Source organism: Moschus berezovskii, chromosome 9 (genome assembly GCF_049115385.1).
Source record: "Moschus berezovskii isolate FMDL1 chromosome 9, NW_MosBer_1.0, whole genome shotgun sequence".
Lineage (NCBI taxonomy): Eukaryota > Metazoa > Chordata > Mammalia > Artiodactyla > Moschidae > Moschus > Moschus berezovskii.
In genome coordinates, this window is record NC_142468.1 from 40,933,560 (window position 1) to 40,961,035 (window position 27,476).

The 27,476-nt window shown below is 37.7% G+C and overlaps 1 long non-coding RNA gene across 6 annotated transcripts in view; it reads left to right on the top strand.

Moving 5' to 3' along the window:
• Window positions 1-27,476, top strand: part of LOC148776438 (uncharacterized) — a 572,377-nt gene that overhangs the window by 319,630 nt on the left and 225,271 nt on the right. For all 6 annotated transcript variants that reach the window (XR_016038187.1, XR_016038192.1, XR_016038189.1 and 3 more), the window contains exon 3: window positions 2,484-2,555. This is a non-coding gene — a long non-coding RNA (uncharacterized LOC148776438). The remainder of the gene's footprint in view (window positions 1-2,483; window positions 2,556-27,476) is intronic.

A 27,476-nucleotide genomic window follows, 5' to 3' on the forward strand; every position in this document is an offset into this window, starting at 1 on the left:
GCATTGGAGGCAGACGCTTTAACCTCTGAGCCACCAGGGAAGCCCAACTTCAACCTCTACCACTCTTAATTGTCTGGTTATTAATAATAAGCCCCTAAACATAGACCTCTGTACATTCATATGTGTGTAAATAATTGTCCACATGCCATTTAAAGTTCTTATTTCTTAGACGCTTACTTTGCAACATTGCTAGTGGTGCTAAGCTCTTTTATAGTCTATGAAAGAGAAAGATCCCTAACTTTATGTTATAAATCCAGGGAGGAGTCTTGCCAGTCTTACAGGAATATTTACTTAGTGGTTTTCTCCAGGATGAAACATACTTTCCTGACATGTTTTTCTTTTGGTGTACTTTGAAGATGCCAAAATGTTCATATTTGTAATTTTCATGGAGAAAATTCAAAGAAAATAATTTTGATCCTCATTTAAAAAAGAAACCCTGAAGACCTAGAAGATCACTCACAATCAGGGAAAAAGCCTTGTGCCCTCCTGATGCAAAGTTGGGATCCTTTTAGGAATGGTGTGCCAAATTTCCAAGCATTTATTGTAATTTGTGTTTCATGGACCAGTAATCATCCCTTACCCCTGAAATCGTTGTGGATTGACATACTCCAGGTCTGCTGGGGCCAAGGGAATTAAAGTAATTATGGTGTAAACATACTGGTATTTATGCTAATGCTTGCTGGAAAATGCAACCTAGAGAAGGTGAGTTGACTCAAGGCCTCATATACCCAGTGTATTCTCATTAAATGTGTGAAGGCTAGAAATGCAAGAAGGCTGGCAAATTTGAAGGAAAAAGCAACTTGAAAATGTTAGCTAAACGGTAGATTTAGAAGCAAAGGAAGGGATGGAGGAATTAAAAATGATATTTAATTAGGGATAAACTAATTTAGAGTCCATCTAGATATGTGGGAAATGGGAGTGAGATGGTTTATCTATCTTATCACATCCCTTTTGCACAACATGACAGTTTGCTTGGAATGAAGATTTTGACCCTTTGCTTTCTCTAACAGGATGCTAAGGGAAATTTGGTGTAATTTTTTTTTTTTTTTTTATCATCGTGAGTTTCTGTAGGACCTAACCTAGCAGCATTGGTGCCATTCTGCAGATGTGCCTGCTAAAGTGGCAAGTAGAAGACAGATTTGAATCCCATCTGTGGGCCTTAGTTTTCTCTCTCATCTATAGTGTGGGAAATGATAACATCGACTGGGCTGTTTTGAGATTCAGATTACACAGTTTATGTAGCAATGCTTGGTGAAGCATAGGCTTGTATACATGTTATTAAATAACAGGCTTGTGCCACTGTTTGTCACTTGCTGCATTATACCTGACTGCCTTCTAGTTGGAAATAGAATACAGACAAGGAAATCAGAAATTTCAACCTCCTTTCTAATTTAAATAATATGTGATAATATATGCAGATATATATGTATACCTATACACATATATTGGAGTTTCAGGGGTCGCAAAGAGTCAGACACGACTGAGCGACTGAACTGAACTGAACTGAACTGATACACATATATGGGGCTTCCTTGGTAGCTAAGCTGGTAAAGAATCCACCTGTAATGCAGGAGACCCCAGTTCAATTCCTGGGTCAGGAAGATCCCCTGGAGAAGGGTTAGGCTACCCACTCCAGTATTCTTGGGCATCTCTGGTGGCTCAGACAATAAAGAATCTGCCTGCACTATGGGAGACCTGAGTTCGATCCCTGGGTTGGGAAGATCCCCTGAAGGAAGGCATGGCAACCCACTCCAGTATTTTTGCCTGGAGAATCCCAATGGACAGAGGAGCCTGGTGGGCTACAGTCCATGCAGTCACAAAGAATCGGACACAACAATGCACAGTACAGTCACCTATTTATTACCTTCATCATTTTTCCTCTATTGGTATATCAAAAGTAATATTGTTTACTTAAATTTTTTTGAAAAATTGACTCACTCTTAAATTTCAAATCATTTTAAAAGGAAACACTTTATCTCTACCATAAGTAGATAAATGAAAATGGCTATGGTTTGTGAGAAATATAAATGCAGTGGAAACAAACATGATTAATAAGAACTAGTTGAATCTTGTGATCTGCCAAGACCTATGTTAGTTAAAAGAGAGATTGGCAAAGTTAGAGACGTACGTTAATCAAAATAAGACTTTTTCCTTAAACTCACCAGAACAACTGAAAAGAAATTAACAGTGTCGTATGTGCCCTCATGTTACCTCACCCATGTCCTTGTTCTACCTGAAACAGTCATATTTCCTACAGTAACCATGTTGCATCCCTTCTAAGATCCAGTACAAGGCTCTCGGCTCACATATTGATTCTGTGTGGAGAAATATTTTTGGTTGAAACCCTTGAATTGCTTAGATAAACTAGGATTATGAACTTAGTTCCAATTTATTTTCTGTTTCTTGAGTAAACTTTAGGCAATTCATTTTCACTGCATTTGTAGCTATTCCAATGTCTTTTTGTTTTCTTTAATTTCCTATAGAATGCAGAGCCCTGGATCTCTTGGCCACTAATTGAGAGCCTGGAATCCTGAAGAAGACCAGGACTCCTTAGAGTAAGACATGGGTCTTTTGCAATTTTGTCTCTTCCACATGTGTATACTGCTACTTGATTTGAGTTTGAACTTGGAAGTTTCATTATTCTTAGGGAAATATCTGTCATCTAGTCTGGATTTGTGCCTCAACATTAGCACTTGACTAGCATTAACTAACTGTTCAGCTTGGACTAGCTCTTTAGATTGAATCCTTGATACAGTAGAGATCAAAATTCAAGTTTTATCATGATTTTTTAAACCTGCATTGCCAATTTAGGAAAAACCCAAATGGAGGAGAATAAGGATAAATAATAGAGGCACTGCTTCGAAGCACAACATTTGAATAATAATCTAGGTCTGTTTGCTGCATGCCATAAGCTAAACATGCTTTACAGGGGTGTTTCCAAATTTAAATCAACGTCAAGTGTATTGTTTTCACAGCCAAATGTATATACTGTAACAGCCATATCTGGCAGGCAGTTGATGGAGCAGAGCAAGTTGTGTGGTGTGCATAGAGGGAAATGGCTTTCCAGGTGGTGCTCGTGGTAAAGAATCCACCTGCCAATTCAGGAGATGCAAGAGACATGGGTTTGATCCCTGGGTTGGGAAGATCCCCTGGAGTAGGAAATGGCAACCCACTATAGTATTCTTGCCTGGAAAATCCCATGGACAGAGGAGCCTGGTGGGCTACAGTCCATAAGGTTGCAAAAAATTGGACATAACTGAACAACCAACACTTTCTGTAGAGGGAAATACTCATGATTATGATCAAGTGACACAAGAAGAAGCAATCAAGTACCAAAGAAAGACAGTTAATTGGCTGGGACATGAGACCATTTTGTCTCCTGAATATCAGGGCAGTAAGCAGTTCTATTCAAACAGCGACGGTGTTATCAGGTGACTGAGTAAGCATCTACTGGGTGACTGAGCATCATGGTGACTGAACATCTGTACAGACACTGGGACATATCGATAGACTGCTACAGTGATGGTGTTGAAATCACTGCTGACTCAGTGCAGTTTTAAGTATTTTAGTCCCATAAATGGGTCTCCATGATTCTAGTATTTTAAAGTTCCCACCTCCATCGGGGATGGAGGGGGGAGATGGAATTCAGAACATTCAGGATTCCTCTCTCTCCTAGGGAACTTTTTTCTTATTTCTTGAATTAAGTGCTGATATACTCTTTGCTTAAACTACAGTCTATCCAGTCATTCTCTGGTTATTTCTGATCTTCATGTCCTATGCGATCTGTTAAAAAGACGGCTGCTCTGGTGGACAGGACCCTGTAATTTTTATGTCTTCTTTGTCAGTGAGGCCCTGTACCAAAGGAAAAGTTAATTCTCAGAAAAAGGCTTCCTCACCATGAGATGGCAGTAGAGAGAAGCCTAGAAGACAGGCCCAGGTTACTTGGTTTGGGGGCCAGATTGGGGGGCTGGACTTGGTGGGGGGAGCTAGATTAACAAGGTAAGTGGCTTTTGATTTTGTCCTTTGTTTTCATCTGAGAGTGCCTCTCTGAAAAAGGTGCTCAGCATAGCCGATAAGGAAAATCCTGATAGTAACATCTTAGGTTGAGAAATCAGAAGGGGAGATAGTTCCAGAAATATACCAACCTCAGATGATCAGAGTTATCCTGGACTGTCTTGTCATTGGAAAGCAGGGCTAACTGAAATCAGCAAGAAGCCAGAAGACAGTTATCACTGATGGAAACCACTTGACAGCTCAACTCTGAGGCCATATACCTTGCCATTGCCTCTTCCTTCTTTTAAGAGGCCAAAGTGCCACTAAGCTAGACTCTAGAGTGGGTTCTAATAGCCTGTGCATTTTGATATTGTACAGAGAAATCAGAAAATGTTAAATATGGATGTAATTTTAAAAAAATCACAGCCCAGGAAGTGTCATGTCTTACCCAGGGTCATTTAGTAAACTAGTGGCAGTATTAGGTTTAGAAATTCATGTGTCCTAATTATCACTAGCCTATCCTTTCCAAGTCATAAGAGCTGGGGGAAATTTAATATTTTCTCTCAAATATAAAACACATTAAGAGTCTGAAATTCAGTCATTCTTATTTTCCTTAATTAAAATTTTGATCTATGAGACAAAATTTGGGCCACAAGGGAGTATGGGGTATCATCACTGATTGTCTAGTGAGTTAGCATGGTAATCGATTAATGTGCCATAGGATCCCTCAGAAATCGTATCCTTAGAAAATATCTAGGCAATCATATGTTGCTCTGCTAGCTATTATTTTTTCCTAAGCAGGAAGCCTGAAATAGGAGGACAAGTGGTGTATTGTTCTATGGTCCAACTTTTCTTATCTTCAAGGAAAATCTTTCATGAAAACCCAATATGCAAAGCAGGTAAAGTAAATTTGGAAGAAATAATGAGAACGCTTGATTATAGTCTTACCTGCTTCCCAATCATGCAATCCTGCTCCGTCCAAAGTGGCTCCAGGACAATATTGGAGGAATGTGAATCCTAGAAGAAAAGGAGCTTGCTGAGTAAAGACACCCACAGTCAAATCTTGCCTGCATCTTTTATAATCTATGTGACACTGATCTTGTTATTTGACTTCTCCTTGAGCTTCAGCTTCCTCATCTAAAAAATATGAGTAACACCAATAAAATGAAGTTTTATTTCAGATTAAATGAAATATGTATATATATATATAAAAGTAACATATATATATGTAACATATATATATATATAAGTAACGTATATATATATATAAGTAACATATATATATAAGTAACATATGATAACACCTTCCCTTATAGCTCAGTTGGGTAAAGAACCTGCCTGCAGTGCAGGAGATCCAGGTTTAATTCCTGGGTTGGGAAGATTCCCTGGAAAAGGAAATGACAACCCACTCCAGTATTCTTGCCTGAAGAATCCCATGGACAGAGGAGCCTGGCAGGCTGCAGTCCATGGGGTCACAAGAGTCAGACACCATTTAGTGACTAAACCACTATATACATATATATGCAAAATAGTGCTGGATAAGAACTGGATTTTAACTTGATGCTGAAAAATGTTGATTTGATGATTAAAAATGTTTGTGCAGTCCATGTTTGAAGGTCATTCATTTTTAAGATTATGTGTGCTTTTGCTCTGTCAAGAACTACTTGCCTGGTTACTACTTGCAGTCATAGACTACTAAGAGATCCATATTTCTGGAGTAAGAGCTTCAGAGGACATTTTTGCCTTGTCTAGGACCTAGTGTTAGAAACTGTAAATAAATGGAGTTTGTCAGTGCTCTGTCCTCTTAAGAATCATGGGAACTCCCTAGGAAAAATGAATGCAGACAGTACCTCTTCTCTTAGGCCAGTTTAAGAAAAATTATTTTTCTAATACTGTTGGTGGCCTTGAAAATGGGGCACATGGTTAGTAGAGGAGAGTAGCCAGTCAGTCTTCCACAGAAAGGTATGGTAGCCTCCCACTGGCCACACAGACTGGACCTTTCTCATTGGCTGCTTCAAAGGTAGCTTTGGTGCCAATCCAAAACTGGCCCTGAAAGAGATTTATGATTTTTGGAGCCCAGTGAATCCCAGATAATACCCAGCCAAGTCAGAGAATCACTACCACATGAGAGAGGTCTATGACGGAGCCAGGCAAGTTTCTGGGCCAAGAGACACTAAGACTGACCTTGGAGGAGATTCGCACCACAGACTCAGCTCAGTAGTCATGCTGGAGTCCATGGGCATACGGGAATGCAGTCTGCAGGAACGGGTGTATCTAGCTGCTTTCTCACCCAGTCCCCAGGAAGTCTACATCTGAAACAGATATCTCATACCAATGTCTATGTATCTTAATGAAGTATCAAATTTTTCACATCTTAGAGAAATGGGGTTAATGTGCAAACAGAAAGCTCCTCATAAAATAAAACTAATGAAATGTGGCTTTGAACAGATTTCAGAAATACATCTTCCAGCCTGCCTGGGGTCCCTTGGAAGGAAAAGATTTTCTCTGATTATCAGCCGACTATAGCAAACCATGACTACACTGCTAGAAACTTGCCATCGTCTTTCTTTTCCTTTGACCCAGAAATTCTTTCTTCCCCTTGGTCTCTTAAAACCTCTATTAGTGACCATTTTGTGACAGTGGCTTTGTAATCTCCCAATTCTGGCTCTTGAGTAGAAAAGAAGGGTTTATTGGCAAGCTCACAGGGGTCTGGAAAGGCCGTTCCTTTCCCAGCTGGCCAGGAGAGCCGGAAGCCTGAGAAGGCTGTCCACAGGGCTGTCTGGCGAGGGTAAAGGAAAGGGGAGGAGGAGGAGGAGGAGGCTGAATTCCTAGCTGGCTGCATATTGGAAGGTGGCCTACTTTTTCTCTGGCATACGGGAGAATAGGAGGCCAAGAATCCTGGCTTAGTTCCTGTCAGCTTTTCGCCTTGTTTATGGGCTTGTGGAGGGAACTGAGTCCGGAAGAAGCCTGAGGGCTGCCTGAGACAGGCTTACAGCTGAGACCAGAGGAAGGCAGACCCTCCCTGTCGCCACTGGGGTCAGAATTTCTTAGCCAGAAGCCTCTCTCCTTTCAGTTTAGGGAAGTGGATTGAGGAGTAAATGGCCTAATGAGTTGTGGAATGTTTGCTCAATACATTGGGGATCTTTTCTATTTTCCCATGAAATTACCATAAACATAAACTAAAAACACTTTTATTTTTGTGCATCCCTAACCTAATTGTTGGAGAAGGAAATGGCAACCCACTCCAATATTCTTGCCTTGAAAAATCCCTTGGACAGAAAAGCCTGGTGGGCTACAATCCATGAGGTCTTGAAAGAGTCAGACAGTACTAAATAGCAACAACCTAATAGTATGTATCAAAGGGGACATGGCATTAACAGCTTATGAGTGTATATATATATATATATATATATTTTTTTTTTTTTTTTGCAGCAATTGTTACATGACTCTAAAGAGTCATCTTAAAATATGATTCTTCTCAAAGGGATTTGTGTGACCGCAATGAAATGCTCATGTATGCAACATTACTATAGTAGGTATTAGCTTTATTAAAACCATTCAGTATCTATGCAATGTGCTATATGCAAGAAGGCACTAAGTCTTAATCATGTTGGTTTTCCTAGTGCTTGATAGAGTACATGCAGCGTTATCAAAATGTAACTGAAACATATTTAGTGTGTACAATTTGATAATTTGGGACATATGCATACACCTGCGATACTATCACCACAACCAAAGTAATAAAAATATCTGTTACTTCCAAAACCTTCTTGAGTTGTTTTGTTTTTTTACTGTTTCTGTCTTTGTTTTGGTGTAAGAACACTTAAAATCTGCTGTCTTAAATTTTTAATTGTGCAATACTATATTGTTAGCAATAGGGACTATTGTACAGCACATCTCTAGAACTTATTCATTTTGTGTAACTGTAAATTTATACCCATTGAAAAACAATTCCGTTTCCTCCCCCCATGTCCTGGAAACCACCATCCTGTTTTCTTCTATAAATTTGACTATGATAAATGCCTCATGTAAAATGGAATCATGCAGCATCCGTCATTCTGTTACTGACTTATTCCACTTGGCATAATCTCTTGCAGGTCCATTCACATTGTTGCAAGTGGTGGATGGAACACTATTTAAGGGTCTTTTTAAAGGGCTGAATACTATTCCACTTATGAATATACCACATTTTCTGTATCCATTCATCTGTTGATGAACATGTAGGTTGTTCCTGTATCTTGATTATTGTAAATAGTACTGAAATGAGCATGGGAGTGAGATTATCTTTTTAAGGCCTTGATTCCTATTCTTTTAGTTGTATATCTAGAGGGATTGCTGGGTCTGTGATTAACAGGTGTGAAGTGATATTTCCTTGTGTTCTTGGTGTGCATTTCCCTGATGATTAATAATCTTGAGCCCCTTCCCAAATCCCAGTTGGCCATTCATATGTCTTCTTTGGAGAAATATCCATGCAAATCCTTTCCCCATGTTCTAATTGGGCAGCTTTATTTGTTTGTTTTTATTTTTTGTTTGCTATTGAGTTGTTCCTTATGTATTTTGGAAATTAATTCTTTGTCAGATATATGGGTTGCAATTATTTTTTCCCATTCCAAAACGTTGCGTTTTAATTCTGTTGATCATACCTTTGCTGTGTAAAAGCTTTTCAGTTTGACGTAGTTTGTTTGTCCATTTTTGCTTTTGTTGCCTATACTTTTGGTCATTTACAAAAAATCATTGCCAAGACCAATGTCTGGAAGCTTTTATCCTATGTTTGTTCTAAAAGTTTTATAGTTTAATGTCATACTTTTAAGTCTTTAATCCATTTTGAGTTTAAGTATGACATAAGGGCCCAATTTCATTCTTTTGTATGCAGGTATACAGTTTTTCCAACACAATTTATTGATTAGATTATTCTTTTCCCATTGTGTTTTCCTGTTACCCTTGTCAAAAATCAGTTGCCCATGTATTAACAGGTTTATTTCTAGATTCTATTCTATCTCATTGACCTTTATGTCTATCTTTATACCAGTATCATACTGTTTTAATTATTATGGCTTTGTAATATATTTTGAAATCAGGACACAACTTTATTCCTTTCTATGAAAATTTCTTGGGCTATTCTGGATCTTTTGTGGTTCTATATTAATTTTAGGATTGTTTTTCATATTAATATAAACATGTCATTGAGATTTTGATGGGAATATTATTTAATCTATAGATTGCTTTGGGGAGTGTATCCATTTTAACAATACTTTGATAGAATGTTGAAGGAGAGACAGTAATGTTTAGCATTCCCTTTGTTCTCCCATATTACTTGATCCTTCTGCAATTAGGCAAGGTGCTGTGACCAGTTCTGGACTCTCTGTGAGTGGAAGAGATAAGTATGTCACTTCTGGACTGAAGAAATGAAAGTCCATATGCAGTTTTTCATGATTTTACTGTATGATTTAATGGCATCTTTTCTGGCCAAAAGCAGGCATGTGTTCTGGATAACATTGCTACAGGATGACGGAGTCACCATCAGTCTGGATCCCTCAGAAACTATGTGGAGTAGAGTCTTTGCTGACCCCATACTGGATATAAAGTTTAAGCAGGAAATAAACTTTTGTCATATTAAATCAGTGAGATTTGGGGGTCAGTTTGTGACTTGCATAATGGAGCTTGTCCTGACTAATATGCGTGCCAAGCCAGTAGTGAGCACTTCCCTCAAGTTGCTCACAATGATACTGCTAAATATCAGGGCTCTACTGTGAGTTTGTGCAGAGTATGGTTAGAACAAAGAGAATTGTTAGGGGGGGACCTGTACCATAGATGAGATGACATGTATCCTAGATCTTAAAGGACCCATGGGTGTGTTTCAAGCAGAAGAGGAAGGGAGGGCATTTTAAGGAAAGGCAGATAGAAAAATGATCTGCATTTGAGATGTTGACACTTCATTCGTTCATTCATTTAGCTCTCCTCTCAAGACTGGTGATTAAATAGATTTCACAGAAGGATTGATAGAGAAATGAATTGTAATAATTATTAAAATCAGGTTGGGGGATGCATTATTTATCTTGTTCTATTTATGGAGAATTCTAAATGATTTTTATAACCTTAAAATATAGGCTTTTATTTAATGAAAGAAGATGGACTTAATTATTGTACTCATATTTTGTATGTGAAGAATCTGAGAATTTGATATATCTTATTTTCAAGTTCAGTGTAAATCAGTGGTGGAGCTTAGAAACAGTTTGAGTTAGGTACTGTTTCTTCCACCTATCTATTATTCTATCATTTCTTCCAAAACTAAACAAACAAAACAAAACAAAAATCCCCCAAACCTGAAGTCATTTTACAAATACTGGGATTACGGATGGAGGAAGCACAACATGCCCAGCAAACCGTCTGACCTAATTCAGTCAGTTGCTTAATTTTTTGCCCATGGAATCACCCCATTTATCCCATCCTAAGACAACTCCTGCTCCATTTCTTAGATTTTTCTTAATTCTAGCCAACTTATTTTCTTAGTACATCCTCATTTCCCTGCTTCACCAGGAGGCCTTGGGCAGATGATGTCTCTAAGTACAAATCTATTTTTCATTCCAAAACATCTTGGCACTGGGAGATGAAGGGGACAGTAATACTAAGCAGTCTTGTAGAAAGGTTATATTGTTTGATTAAAGGTTCATGGTGTGGGAACAACGTAGAAGAATCAGAAAATTGATTTTTCATAATGTGGACTATATTTTCTTTAGAATGTAAATTCATTTAACCAAAATTTGTCCACTACACTCACAAACTAGATAAGTCCCAAATTTCAGGAAAATGTGTCATTTTTTGGAATTAATTACAATATTTGGGTTTTTATTTCTCCAAAAAGGTGCATGTTTTCAAATACCACATGAACTTCTACAGGAAGCAGCATGTAAATTATATTATCAGTCCGGTCTTAATAACTTAGGTATAGTATCCAGTAAGAAACACCTGGATACTAATGACACCACCTTCTTGAGTTCACCTGGATAGATAGCACATTTCAATTGTTTTCCCATAGCTACAGAGAGCCCATGGGCTCAGCCCTGGCCAGCTTTCTCTCCATTGCCGTTAGTTTACAACAGGGAAAGATCACAAATGTCCTGGCATAACCCATTTTCACCACAAGAAAAACACTCAGATCACAAATTCCAGTAATTAGGGATAAACATCATCATTTTATATTTGGAGAGAGCATATTGTTATCATTATGAAAAAAAAAAACCTAATCTATTTAATGCTTTAATAAGCAAGAGAATTATGCTGGAAGTATCTAAGCAGCCACAGAATTCAATATTTGTACTAATTTTTTTCTTTTTTGTGGGAATGATGTAGTAAGGAGCATCTAACTAACCATTATCTATACATTTCATTTTTCTCAGTCTTGCAGTTGGCTTTACTGGTAAAGCTGACCACAAGACAAAAATAGAGAAACTGTTTTTATACTAGATATTGTGATATAATCTAGTAAACTGTGGCAGAGAGAATATTGTCTCAGTCTCCTCATAGTTCAGCTCTTTCCATGTAAATGCCCAATCAGGTGCTCATAAAACTGAAATTATGACCTTCATTTTCTGTGGTTTGAAGTTAGAGCAAAAGTGTTCCATCAATAAAATCTTCAGTGCTTTTTCGATCCTCATAATATCAACCAGCAATTCTCTCCTTGAGTTGAGATAATGGCAGCAATTAGGCAGCTTTTATTTCTCAACCCCTTTTAACTTTTGCTGTCTTATAAATGAGCACACTGCATATATATGTAACCACTATAGAAAGAATGCCAGCCAGTGTCAGAGGCAGGAAAAAACAGTTAGCCCATTCATGACTTATCCTTTATTTTTTACTTTAGCCCCAAAGGTTAAACGTGAATGTGTGAGTTGCCTCATTTTCTATTTTGACCACATGTGAAAGCTTTGATGGAGTTCTGCAGAGAGTAAGAAAAGTGAGGTTTGTGAAAATCAAACGCACTTGCATTTATTAATGGTCACTAATGGCATGTAATTAAAGTAATTACAGGAAGGCAAACAGACAATTAACTTGTTGGAAGTGTAAAGAAGGGCAATAACAGAGTTTAAAGTTCTTGTCTGTCTGGTTCAACTTTAAGTCCCACAAATTTCATAAAGAAAGAGTAATGCTGACCAGGAGGATTGGGCTGATATTTAGACCTCTGTGAAGCCACCATGGGGCCTGTAAGGGAAAAGTCAAGGGACAAGGCCAATATGTTGGGGGTAGTGTGGAATGGAAGGAAGAGAACTTGAACCAAAACAGGCTTTGAGAATGAGGATGGCTTTATCAGAGCTTTGGGAAAGATTAACTACCACAGATGACAAACAAAGAATGTCAGACTTCTGCTTCATCAATCTGTGTGCTTCAGTTTGAACCACATTCTTCAGCCCCGATTGGCCTTGGTCAAAGTCATTTCATGTGTGTATTAACTTTATATTGCTAATTGTCTTGGGGGACAACCTTTTCATTTTAGGGATCTTCCTTGTGTTCTGCCACGCTCAGTATAGAGTTGAGTGTCATTTGTTGAGGAGGAGTCTCCTGAATTGCCCATCCATCATCCCCATTCCCAGCCATTTTCTATATGCCAGGTTCAGTGGACAGCAGCAGGACTGATGCTAAGTGTTAAGAACCTTATCTCATATTAATCAAATTAACAAAGATCAAACACAAAGAACAAATATTAAAAGCAGCAAGGGAAAAGCAGCAAATAACACATAAGGGGATTCCCATAAGGATAACAGCTGATCTTTCAACAGAAACTCTTCAGGCCAGAAGGGAGTGGCAAGACATACTTAAAGTGAGGAAAGAAAATACCCTACAGCCCAGATTACTATACCCAGCAAGGATCTCATTCAAATATGAAGGAGAAATCAAAAGCTTTACAGACAAGCAAAAGATGAGGGAATTCAGCATCACCAAACCAGCTCTCCAACAAATGCTAAAGGATCTTCTATAGACAGGAAACACAGAAAGAGTGTATAAACTTGAACCCAAAGCAATAAAGAAAATGGCTACGGGATCGTACTTATCAATAATTACCTTAAACGTAAATGGGTTGAAATTTTCAAAAAGGCTAGGAAACAATTCTCATAGCCATCAATAGTTCAGTGTTGAGTTCATGAATAGTTTTTAAAGTTTGGGACAAACTGTAGTATTTGCTATTTGAAGTATTATTTGTAATTGGCATATTACGATGTAACATTGGTCTTCATTTCCAACTTAAAACGCCTAAAAATGCCTAACAGGTTTTTAGATTTGTGAACTTTAGTTGAAATGTATTTTACGATGTTACTAAACCTGCAGAAATATTGAAATATTTCAGAGAACTTATTCACTGTACATTTAATTTATTTTATTTATACAAGTTATGAACTGTAGAAAGTTTTACTTGTTGGGTCAAATGCTTGTTGCTTCAAATGCTTGTTGCATTTGAAGTGCTAGTTACAAGAAAATCAAATACCTTCAATGTATAAATGCTATTAAGTTTTTAAAGGACTCTGGAGTATAAGTAAGTTTGTTTAAAGAAATTTAGTCTGTTCAACTTGAAAAAAAATAAATAAAATTGGAAAAAAAAATAAAATAAAAGAAAGAAGAATAAAAAATAAAAAAAAAAAGAACCTTATCTCAGCTATTGAGATTTACCTCTTATGAGCCCTAAATGCAGCTCTTAACACATGAGAACTCCACTAACATTGCTAATAAATGTGTATGTATCAATTATCTTTTATGCACTATACACTGTATTCTTATCTTATCAGAACAACTCTGTGAGGTTCTCTTACAAGAGGTGGGGGGAATCTGATTTCTGTTATGTGTGTGTAAAATAAGTTGAAATTTAGAGTATCAACTTGGAAACCAACATTTAGTAAATTGGGGGTTCTTTTATTATTAACTGAATAATTGCTATACAGTAGCTATAGGGACCATTTACAGTCAGAGGAGTACAGCAATAAGAAGAGAGCCCCTGCCTCCTTAAATTAAGGAGAGACAAATGCCACCCATATAGAGATAAATGCCAGCAGATTGCCATTCTGTTAAATCATACACTGCAACATTTCTTAAATTTATTATTTTCTTATCATTGTTACTATACTGCCTGTCTTCTTTGTTATTTCTCACCTAGAGGAGAGCCTTCAAAAAGTGAAAAAAGTGAAAGTCACTCAGTTGTGTCTGACTCTTTGCAACCCCATGAACTGCAGCCTGCCAGGCTCCATTGTTCATGGAATTCTTCAGGTGAGAATACTGGAGTGGGTAGCCATTTCCTTCTCCAGGGGATCTTTGCAACCCAGGGATTGAACCTGAATCTCCTGCATTAGAGGCAGATTCTTTACCATCTGAGCCACCAGGGAAACCCTTCAAAGCTTGCTCCTTAATTCCATTTCCCTTTCTCCAATTTATCTGATGTTCTTCTCCTGTGTAATGGGTATCTCCTATCTAATGGGTAACTCTGATCATGTTTCTGTCTCACTCAAACACCTTCAATGGCTCTCCAAGGTCTATATGACAAAATCCAATCACCTCATTCTGACAGTAACAATTACCCACAAGCTGGGCCCAATTTCCTTTTGCAAGTGATCCACTATTACTTTCTTTCAGACATCTTAAATTCCAATTTAAATAGCACTCTTCATGGCTCTGTACCTTCCTTGAGCTTTCTCACCTCCATTCTCTGGCTTATGCTACCTCAGCTATTTTTCTTTAGGTCTTTATTTCAAGACCTACCTCATTGTCACACTAATGACACACCCTCACCTAACTTATCTCCCCACCCTCTGTTTCTGCCTCTCAAGTTTCATACTGAGAGGCATTTTGTAGCATTTTGGTTTATATGTATTTATTTCTAGATATAATGCAGTGATTTTGGAGCCCCCCAAAATAAAGTCTGACACTGTTTCCACTGTTTCCCCATCTATTTCCCATGAAGTGATGGGACCAGATGCCATGATCTTAGTTTTCTGAATGTTGAGCTTTAAGCCAACCTTTTCACTCTTCTCTTTCACTTTCATCAAGAGGCCTTTGAGTTCCTCTTCACTTTCTGCCATAAGGGTAGTGTCATCTGCATATCTGAGGTTATTGATATTTCTCCCGGCAATCCTGATTCCAGCTGGTGCTTCTTCCAGCCCAGCGTTCCTCATGATGTACTCTGCATAGAAGTTAAATAAGCAAGGTGACAATATACAACCTTGACGTACTCCTTTTCCTATTTGGAACCAGTCTGTTGTTCCATGTCCAGTTCTAACTGTTGCTTCCTGACCTACATACAGGTTTCTCAAGAGGCAGGTCAGGTGGTCTGGGACTCCCAAACCTAGATAGCATATTAAAAAACAGAGACATTACTTTGCCAACAAAGGTCCGTCTAGTCGAGGCTATGGTTTTTCCCGTGGTCATGTATGGATGTGAGAGTTGGACTGTGAAGAAAGCTGAGTGCTGAAGAATTGATGCTTTTGAACTGTGGTGTTGGAGAAAATTTTTGAGAGTCCCTTGGACTGCAAGGAGATCCAACCAGTCCATTCTAAAGGAGATCAGTCCTGGGTGTTCATTGGAAGGACTGATGCTAAAGCTGAAACTCCAATACTTTGGCCACCTCATGCGAAGAGTTGACTCACTGGAAAAGACTCTGATGCTGGGAGGGACTGAGGGCAGGAGGAGAAGGGGATGACAGAGAATGAGATGGCTGGATGGCATCACCGACTCAATGGATGTGAGTTTGAGTGACCTCCAGGAGTTGGTGATGGACAGGGAGGCCTGGCATACTGTGATTCATGGGGTCGCAAAGAGTTGGACACGACTGAGCTGAACTGAACTGAACTGAACAACCATATCTGCAATAACACTGTAACATTCTTGTGGAGGACAAAGTAGACCATTGTCCTGCTTCTCATTGTATCTTCATCATGAAAACCTAATAACCTAAATAAGCACAAGTCCCCCAACCCTACTACCTTCCTTCACCTAGTGAATTCCTGCTTAATTAGGAATACTCAGTTGGAATACACCTCTTGCAGAAAGTCCTTCTTAAGCCTTCAAGGCTTTTTGAAGTGCTCTTTTTTGTGTTTTTTGTCTTTTATTCATATTTTCATCTTGACTCTAGATCATTATAATGAAATTATCTAATTATAGGCCTCTCATCACTAGTAGACTCAAAATCCCCCCAAGGAATTATCTAGTATTGAATTTCCTGAGCCTTGAACATCATTGCTACTATATTGTAGATGCTCAGTACATTTCTAATGATGCTTTTAGGGCTCAGATCCATGAAGCTTTCTTCATAAGGCTGGAGACAATAGATGAGGGCAGTTTAGATAAATGTAGAGAGCCTTTTTTGAGGTGAATAGCCACAAAACTGCCAGCTTTCAGTTTGTAAAATTGTGTTCAGCTTGGGCTTTGTCATCTTGAACTCCACAGCCACCTTCATTTACAGCTACAAAGTAACTCGGTTCTCAAGGGCATGAAGATGATAAGTACCTTTGACAGATTTGAAAAGAGTTTGGTTGGATTTTAGAAAGAAGCAAATGTTTTAAACTCTTAAGCTGTTTTAGACACCTGAGCTCCAACTATTTGTACTGGGACATTTCCCATGGTTGTTTTTCTCACTCTGGCTATGACTGTTTTTAACTTCTGAGACTGAGAGAAACAAGTCTCTTTTAACTCGCAAACACTGTAGTTTCCAGACACCTGGCCCTGAAGTTGGGCCACTGCCAACCCCAGTCACTTCCAACTTGCAAATCCACTGAGCTCCATTATTGTGTCTGCAGAGCTTCGAAGAAGGAAAGTGGTGTGGCTCAGTGTGTAATTACCGTGGCCTATTTCCCTCTCTGGGCTTCCCTAGTGGCCCAGAAGGTAAGGAATCTGCCTCAAATGCAGGAGACCCAGGTTCAATACCTGGGTTGGGAAGATCCCCTGGAGAAGGAAATGGCTACCCGCTCCAGTATTCTTGACTGGAGAATCCCATTGGCAGAGGCGCCTGGTGGGCTATAGTCCAGGGGGTCGCAAAGAGTTGGACATGACTGAGTGATTTTCACTTTACAGTTCCCTCTCTATGCTAAATCCTGACCCTAGTGCTAGGAAGGAATACAGGTACGTGCTATGTATAGCTTAACCCTGAAGGTATGTGTTTATGTACAAAATCATGTCAAAAAAAAGTAAAGCTGAATGTAGAAGTCCTGAGGAGGGTAGAGATGTGACCTGTCAGGCATGATTAATTATAGAAAACTTTCTAGAAGAAGTTATTTTTTTCCTGAGAGATGAGGGAAGTATTTGGTAAGGCAAGGGAGAATAACCATTACAGGTGCAGCATGTCGTGTGGTGTAAGTAGACTTCGGGCAGTGTCAAGCAGGACGTGGAGGAAACAGGCAGACCCTTTGGCTAGAGCAAGCATTCTGGATAGGTAAGTCGTAAATGATGAAATCTCTGAGAATGGAAGTTTTCGTGTAAGAATTTAGGTTAAACATAAGACTTGACATGATGATGATGAGTCATTATAAATTATTGAGTGAGGGGAAAGAAACATGTTAAAAGATTTTTGTGAAAGATTGTTTTAAAACTTATTTTAGTGAAGATATTAAAGAGAAAAATACTGAACACGTGGGCTCTATGAAGGAGTTTGCTACATTAAGTGTGTGAGTTGATGAGAGCTTAGACCAGGGATGACACATCACCCTTACCTGTTCCATGACAGGTATCCGTATTCCAAAACAGAACACTTTCAGAATGGCATCAAAATCCTTCTCAACACAACTCTCTGGGAAACTTCTACCAAACAGTTTAAGTTGGCAAGCTAGGTGATGCCTAAGTGCTATTGCTGTTTTAGACTGTGGTATAATATGTGGAAGTGATATAACAGGGGCCATCATATAGGAATACTAACAGGAATATGTAGATATGCTGATAGGATGCATGAACATAGAGGATGAGGAAAAGGAGATGGATAAAAATAAAGAAATCTAAGGACTACAAGGGTTTCCCAGGTGACTCAGTGGTAAAGAATTTGCCTGCCGATGGAGGAGATGAGGGTTTGATCCCTGGGATGGGAAGATCCCCTGGAGTTGGAAATGGCAACCCACTTCAGTATTCTTGCCTGGAAAATCCCATGGACAGAGGAACTTCTCAGACTGCAGTTCATGGTGTCATAAAAGAGTCAGACACAACTTAGCAACTAAACAACAGCAACAAGGGACTACAAAGAATTGTTCTAAGATTTTAGTAGAGAAACATGGGAGGAGTTCTTGTTTTGATAAAAAAAAGTTATTTATTAATCCACTAGGTTTAGGTCCAGATGAATGTAATTCACTAGATGGAAATGCATATGAAGAGGATGATATATAATACTGAGGTTGATAACATTATTCATTCAACACTTTTAATAAATATATTTTGAGCAACTACTTTGTATCAGGTACATTTTGGGGTGTTGGGATGCATCAGTGAATAAGCCTGGGGCACAGAGGGGAGACAGACAAACCATAATAGACACAGCAAATAATCATGTAGTTTATTAGAAGATGATAAATATAGTAAAAGAAAGAAAAATGTATAGCAACATAAGAATGATCAGGAATTCAGAGGATGTGGAGGGAACGTGGAGTCATTCATTTTGCTCACCCTTTATCCTACTGTCAGAATAGGTGTTAGGTCAGCTCCATACGTTTTAAAATATTAACAATTAATTTTTACTCTGATTTTAGAGACTCACTGGCCATAGACCCTTCAGAATACAGAAGTATGTGCTAGGTCTTTTTAAGAGATCAGAGATTCAACATCTTGACTCTTATACCAATCTTGTTGCCTTCCATAAAAGGAAAGAAAAGCCCAGGTAAACTCCAGTGATTGAATAGAGTGGGACATTTAGCCTATTGAATTTTTGTATTGCTTTCATGAATAAATTTATGTTCCAAAGTCTGGTGAGAGCAGATTGCCTGATTTTGTCCACCCAGAGTCTTAACTGTAATAGTCAAATACAGTCTATTCAAATTTCTGTCAATTATAATACCTTCAGGAGACTTTTAAACTCAGGAATTTTTGAGGACCATGGCAAGATTTATTGAGGGATTAAATCTACTCTTTGGAATGGGAACTAAATGGATTTTACCATTCAGTTACCATGAGAATGTCTTTACCATAGAATGATCATCAATAACAATGGTGTTGAGATTTCCATCTTCATGCTCTTCTAGGTAAATATTTGTTAAAATCTTTCGACTCTCATGAAAGAGTAATGATATCTATGCTAGTTTACTTTGAACTCTTTTCTTCTTTTTGTTGTTCCTGTTTTTTGGAGCCTCTTTGGTTTGTTTTGTATATATTTGCTTTGCTATAATACAAATGCCCTGTCTTATTTCCTTATACCAGGATATGGGTTTCTTATTTCAGGGTCTTTATTGATAGTTCTGGGGCTTCCTATCTGCAGAAGCTTAAAGTTCACTTCACATTGAACCTTTACAGAGATTCTTGTTTAGGTCACCAAAATGCTGGCTGCCTGTTTTACTTGTTAGTCTCATAAATGGCTTTGGTCTATTTGCTTGGCCCTGAAACCCCTCACATAGGACTCCCTTCTCTTTCCATTCTTTTTGGCACAATCAGCATTTTCTTTGCATTTTACAGCATTCTCTAGCAGCGGGAAGGGTATTTTCAGTCTCTTTTTGGCAGTAAGAGTCATCCTTTGCCTGGCACGAAGCTGAAAACATTCCCCATCGTGGAGTGCTTCGACACTGTCTCAGCTGTAGCAATGCAGAGGTACTTCCTGTGTAGCACTATTAAATATCCCTTCCCCATCAATAGCCCTTCAGGGACATTTCCTGTGTGTAGCATTATTGAAATTCCTGCCCCATTAGTAGTAATGCAGGAATGCTTCTGTGGTTCTTTAGGGACACATCCTATGTAACAGCATTGTAGTCCCTGCATCAAGCCACATAGCAACTCATGATCCTTATTATTTACTTCATTTCTATAACATCAGAGTTCTTCACAAGCATATAAAATACTGTTACCAGTTAGTTAATCTAATATTTTATTTCCTTGTCAGAATCATTCAAGCAATGGATATTCAGGCATGGAAATGATGAAATCCAGTCAGTTTCCTTATTCCTTAACAGTCCACAATAAATAAAAATACAGTCTAAATCCTATCATTGTCAACAGAGTAGTCAATTCAAAGAGAAGTTTCAAGTTGTGCAGCTGTGGGGAAGGGAGAAGAGAATGCCATGTGATTTCCTGTGGGATAAATTCTGACTCTGTTTAGAAAAGATGTTTATTAATCTTTTTCTATTTATTCATCAAAGACTACAGGGATATCTATCTGCATATCCATATCTATATGTGTATATACAGGGATATACATCACACTGAATGCATAAATCTTAGGATAATGTAGTGATCTATGATTATTTATAAATACCCAATCTAGAAAATACACTAACTTGGAATTTGTACATAGCTTTTATGCTATAGAAGATATAGATTCATCATGCTCTTAGATGATATAAATGCCATATCTTTATCACCATGACTAAATTAAATGCGATTAAATATGTGGTCAAAATCTGAGTCACTCTGACCTGCAGAGCAGGCACAGGAAAGATCAATATTTCTTGATCCACATTAAAGTAATGAGTCACATCGAATGAAACCAACCAACAATTATTTTGCATCACGTCCATGGTTCTTATGGTATCTAGCATGGTCTATTTTTGGAAGAAGGATTAAACATAAAATGACCACAATTAGATAGACATAACCATACCTCTCAAGAAAAAAAAAAGATGAAGATCATCAGCACAAGTACACAGTAAAACATTTTGTACAGAGAGTGAAATACTCTGGTTTAATTATAATTAAGCCTACACCAAAGAGAGTATACATTTAACCTACAGAGAGTTCATCAGACTCAATTTTGTTATCTAGCCAGCTTTCTAGAATGATGTCGTTAACTTGGGTTAGCTTGACCACTGTCCAGAACTGGTGTCACATGGAGAGAAACAGAGCAGAAAACCCAACCACACTAGTTTGTAAATCCGTCCTGATAGTGGCAGATAGGCACAGCACTGAGCCACAGTAGCGTCACAGTCAGCTCCATATTTTATGGAGACACAAGACATGTGGCATTGCTCTCTATAGATCCCCCAATGCTGAACTCTTTTCATCAGGCTCAGTTAGCATAACAGGAGAAGGCAATGCTGTTTTTCAAAAGAAGCCAGAAAGATTCAGTCCACAGGGCCAGAAAGATTCAGTCCACAGGGCCAACTTTTAATGCAAGTCCACATTATTGGACTGTGTTTGTTTAGATAATGAAAGAAAAGGATTGCCAAAACACTGCTTTGTAGTGAACTAAAATTGGGCAGTAGGGCCAGGTAAGAGGATTGTTGTTAAATATACGAAGAATCTAATAAAAGCCAGAGTCTACTAAAGTTCATCATTATGGCTAGTGAAAAAATGGGATTGTTGCTAGTTAATGACCAGAGCTAACAACTCATTTTTAGTTAAAGCACAGGCTATGAAATGGACAGCTGCAGTCAATGTTCCCACTAATATTTTCCATCCGTGTACTGAGTGAATTTGTAATGTGCAACTGATGTCAAGAAAATAAACAGATGTGCACACAAGCAAGAACAACAATGAGAGAACTTGCATGGGTTTTATGAAGATTGAACTTTTGATGTTGATCCTGCTTGGTGAGACCATATTGTTGGAAAAGGTCTCCTGTTTGCAAAGTTGTTTTCTATTAAGGAAGATGAAGACATTGATATGCCCCAAGAACCCAAAACATTTGAGTTCTTTCTGGTGAGTCTGGGCCAACTCTGAAACACCCTCTTACCCATTCCCAGCATGAGCTCCAGTGCAAGCTTGCCAGACAGCTGGAAATCCCTAACAATGAAGAAAGCAGGCCTACCAAAAAATCACATCTGTTATCTTGGCCTTATATGCACCCTGCTGAAACCAGCTTCTCCACCTGGTCAAAGAGATGGGAGAGTATAATTATATTTTAATTAATTCTTGGCATTAGAAAATTATATCTGAGGTTGTGCATTTTATAGGAAGAATTTAGACTAGAAATTTAATTGATGACATCAGTGCTAAATTTATACTACTGTTGACTATGAATGTACTTCGTGGCTTCATACATCCTTCATAATTTGTCCCTATGTGTTTATCTCCTTTATTATTCCTTCCATTTCCCATACATCCTACAGTTGAGCCACATATGTGACTTGACATTCCCGTAAAATATCGTGATTTTTCAATTAAATATTCATTAAGCAACTATTATACAGTCATGGGCCATGTTTTTACAATGGTAATTGCCCTGAAATCTAATAGTCAAAAGAATAATAAATAAATATACAAATAGATATTTAAATCAAAGTGTGACATTTTTATACAAGTAACATATTAATAGGGCTTCCCTAGTGACTCAGTAGTAAAGAATCTGCCTGCCAATGCGGGAGATGCAGGTTCAATCCCTGGGTCGGGAAGATCCCCTGGAGAAGGAAATGGCAACCCACTCTAGGATTCTTGCCTGAGAAATGCCATGGACAGAAGAGCCTGGCGGGGCTACAGTCTACAGGGTTGCAGAGAGTCAGACACAACTTAGCAACTAAACAGCAGCAGCATAATGATAGTTATTACTGTTCAGTTGCTAAGTCATTTCTGACTCTTTGTGACCCCATGGGCGTCTGTACATCTGGCTTCCCTGTCCTTCACTATCTCCCAGAGTTTGCTCAAACTCATGTCCATTGAGTCAGTGATGCTATCCAACCATCTCATCCTCTGTTACCCTTTTCTAGAACCACTACCCTTCATACTGGTAGTGGCCCTAGAAAAAAGAGAATGCTTTCCTCTCTCATTGGTCATTTATAAAATTTCAGGGAAGGCCCCTGAGATGGGCCTCTTAAATCATAAGACCATCTTTACCAATCCCTGTGCAAGAGAATGTGTACTATAACTGGCATCCTCATAAAGACCTTAGAAGAGAGGGAGAAGAAAAGCTCGCTAAAGGCAAGCTGAGTCAATAATTACTGATCAGGTAAAAGCTATAGATGCTCACCCCTCCAACTCCACTCTTCTAAAGAAGTTACTGCTGTAAAAGTTAGTTTTTGTTCCTCTAAACTTGTGTCCACACATTTCCAATGCATGTAAATATATAAATTTATTCACACACCTGTGCGTATACATGTGCATGTTTTCATATGTGTATATATGCAAACACACATATATATATATACATATATGTGTATATTTATGACTTTCTTAAAAGCATAAATTAGATTATATTGTATGTATTATTTTATAATATTCTTTACTTGACATTATATATTGAAGAATTTTCTGTGTCACAAAAAATTATTGAATATTTTTCTAATATTTCCAATAATTTTGCTTTTTATACTTATCTTTTTTCTTCATCTGAGTTTTGATGACTGTTAAAGGCAGGAATCTATTACCTACCTCTCTAAGCCACCACCACAAAATTGTCAGCCACTTGCTTCAGTACCATTTCCTGAAGAGCTTTCATGGCTGATCTGAGAGGTTCAGTTCAGTTCAGTTCAGTTCAGTCACTCAGTCGTGTCCGACTCTGCGACCCTATGAATCACAACACGCCAGGCCTCCCTGTCCATCACCAACTCCCGGAGTTCACTCAAACTCATGTCCATTGAGTCGGTGATGCCATCCAGCCATCTCATTCTCTGTTGTCCCCGTCTCCTCCTGCCCCCAATCCCTCCAGTGAGTCAACTCTTCACATGAGGTGGCAAAAAAGTATTGGAATTTCAGCTTCAACATCAGTCCTTGCAATGAACACCCAGGACTGATCTCCTTTAGAATGGACTGATTGGATCTGAGAGGTTAGATATATCCAATACTAAATCTCAGATATGTGTGCCAGTTTCTAGCCTTTCTATTCTGTTCTACTGATCTATTTGTGCATTCCTCAGTCATACTATTCTTTACTTTTTTGTTTCTGTCATTACTATTTTTATAACATAAGTAATACATAGTATTTTCTTTGCTCATCGTTGAAAGAATACAGAAATATCTAGAGGAAACATGAAAGACCCTTTTTTCCCCCCTCACATTAATCCCCCTGCCTTCCTCCCAGCTGTCAATTGGGAGGTATTATTCTCATTTCCTTATGTGTTTCCATATGTACATAAAGCTATATAGACATATCTGGTTTTGTTCTTTTTTATTTGTGTAAATGTGAGCATGTTATAAATATGATTTCAGCTTGCTTTTGTCACTTAACACTCTTGGAAATCTTTTCATATCAGTGCATAATCAGACCTTATGATTTTCTTAAACTGTTCAGGATTCCATAGTACTATGAGATATTTATGTACTCTTCTTTTTCTGAAGACACTAAAAGACACTTAAAAAATTGGAAAGCCACAAACTGGTGAGATGATATTTATAAAATATACAGTTTACAAAGGATTAGTATTCAGAGTTTATAAAATACCTAATCAGGCAAATAAGGAAAACACAAATGAAACAATTAAAAAATGAGTTTAGGCATTTTAAAGAAGAATAAATATATTTGGTCAATAAACATACAAAAGTATGCTCAATCTAGTTAGTAATCAGAAATGCAAATTTGTAATACCATTTAACACCATTTCAACTTGAAAAATATCTGATAAATTGACAAAGTCAAGTGCTGGAGAAGATATGGTTCAATTAAGTCTTTTTAAAATTGCTAGTTGAAATGTAAACCAAAGCAACCACTTTGGAAATAATTGGGCATTATCTCATAAAGTTGAACATTCACATTCTCTATGACCTAGCAATTATATGTACATGCATCCTATATAAAAGGAGTAACATACACCAGGAGACTTATATAATAATTTTTCAGCAGTAAAATAAAGATACCCTTAATCTTGCCACCAATCCCCCTTCTCAAGTAAGCCCACTATTAGAAACAGCCAAGATATCTTTTGACAAAAGAATCTGACAAGATACTGGATAAATAATTTGTGATATATTCTCACAATTGAATATTATATGGAAATAACAGAATAGAAGCTAGAGTTACAGATGACTCTTAGTAACATGGTGTGGAATGAAAAAAGAAGTCTCAGAAGACTGTATGATGCTCTTATCACAAAACTCAAAATTAGGCAAACAACAATACAAGAGTACTAAGCAATACATTATTTATGACATATGTGATTTCAAAACTGTATTCTTTAAGAAGTAGGGAAACTACAAACACAAAATTCAAGATATGGTTTACTTCTTAAGAGAGGGAAGGAATAAAGAGGTGCTTATTTATAGATCTAGGTTAATGATAATGTTTTTAGTTCTTGAATTGGTGGTGAGTTTTATTTTAATTTGAAATAAGATGAAAGAGAGCCATCGATAGTATCTTATAAATAAGGATTAGAATTGGTCTAATTAAATCTGTCCACTTGAGTTTATATACACATGTATGTGTGTATACTTATACACATGTACATTATGTATGTGTGTATACATATGTGTGTATGTATGTGTATATGTGATTCCATTTCAAAATGTCCTTGGCTACTAATTTCTGCCAAAGAATCTCATCCTATATAATTTATCTTCTCTTTGGTCAGTGCTCGAATTATTCCTTATTACCTGCTCCCTCCCTGGAACAGAAAGCAGTCATTAATTAAAAAAACAAAAAGTAAACGTACTGGTTGAATTAATTCATAAATCCATGCATTTGGGTTCTAATTCTTTCTATTAGAGTTAGTTATTACCTATACAAAAGGATGGCTCTTGATCAAAAATACTGAGTATTAGACTTCAGAATTTTAGAGTCTGTCATGATACACAACATGTAGAAATTCACGAACATTATGATTTTCCAGCCAGTGTCTATGATTGCACTAGAGGCAAGTCATCTTAATGTAAGAAAAACATGTAAGTAACTTTAGCTATAGAAGCATAAGAAGATACTAATTAGAAATGTCCTATTCAAATACTCTTATATGACATTACTCAGAATAAGAGAGAAAAATCTAAATTAGATGGAAAACTATGTACACTAAATTTGACTGAAATAAGGATAGAAGTAAAGCAAATAGAAATGTTTTCCATAAGATCCCACAGAGCCACAGCATTGAAATATAAAATTGTTCTATAATTCCTGGCAAAGGAAGCAAAAATAAAACTGTGATTAATACTTAAAAAGTTCTCTCCCACTTCCAGTCCATGAGGGAAGGAAGTACACATTTCTGAGGCAAATGTACAAAGTGCTCACTCGTTGCAGCTCTCTGAACATTTGATCTTTAGCCAGGACCTTAAAATGTGTATATTTACTACACAGCCCTCGCTGTATTTTTATACTGTTCCAAGCAATATATAAAGATGCTTTGAAAAACTACTTTAAAACCTTAATGTAGCTTTATTTCTTTTGCGTTTTTTTTAAAAAAACTCTGGAAACATTATTTAAAGTGCATTTTTAAAATATACTCAGATCTTGAGATTTGTAATATCATACTCTATATCCACTCCATATCCCATTTTTGTAGGTGACTTTTAATGCTTGGGTACTAGGGGTTTTGTGATGAAAACAGTGTCATAACTTTAACTGATGGGAAAGCACAATGTTAGAAAAAGTTGACAATGAACATTTTAAAAAGAAAGAAAAAACAAAGAATCATGTTTTACATATATTTTTTATGGTTGTTTTGTTCCCAACTTTCGTTTAGGTATTTGCCAAGTAAGGCTCTTTGAAGAGTCCTCAGGGTATTAAATTCTTCCATATCCATTACCAAAGTCTTTTGAGGAGGGGAAACAAGAAAAGAAACTAAAAACTATTCCTGTGCCCAACCTTAAAGGCTGAACTTGGAAAGAAACCCACTTGGATTTCAAATTAAAAATGATTGGTTGCAGAACAGGAATTGAATTAATATAAGAATCAACCACCACAATCAGACTCTGGAAACGTCCGTGGAAGTCAAAGTCTCCATGAGAGGTTTCCACCCCCTCATGCTTGGCGTTCTGTAATGGGGATGGTGACACCTCAATAGAAGGCACAGGTGAACAGTGGCCCATTCTCAGAGTCTGGTACTTACATGGGGCCTATGCCTGCTGAAAACACAACTCTGCCAGAAAAACATGTTACATGAGACTTTGTCAGCAACACTCACCTCTCAGTCTTTCGTCTTGTGGTCTTTTTGTTGGCAAGTAAAAGCATCATCAAGGTCAAAGGTGGATGTTTCTCTTTAGAATCAAAAAGTCATGCTAGTACAAGGGCTTCCCTGGTAACTCAGCAGTAAACAATCTGCCTGCCAATGAAGAGACTTGAATTAGATCCCTGGTTCAGGAAGATCCCCTGCAGAAGGAAATGACAACCCACTCCAGTATTCTTGCTTGGGACATCCCATGAACAGGGGATCCTAGTGACCTACAGTCCATGGAGTCACAAAAGAGTTGGACACGACTTAATGACTAAACAACAACTAGCATGATATCTTAGCTAGAAAATGTCATTATATCTC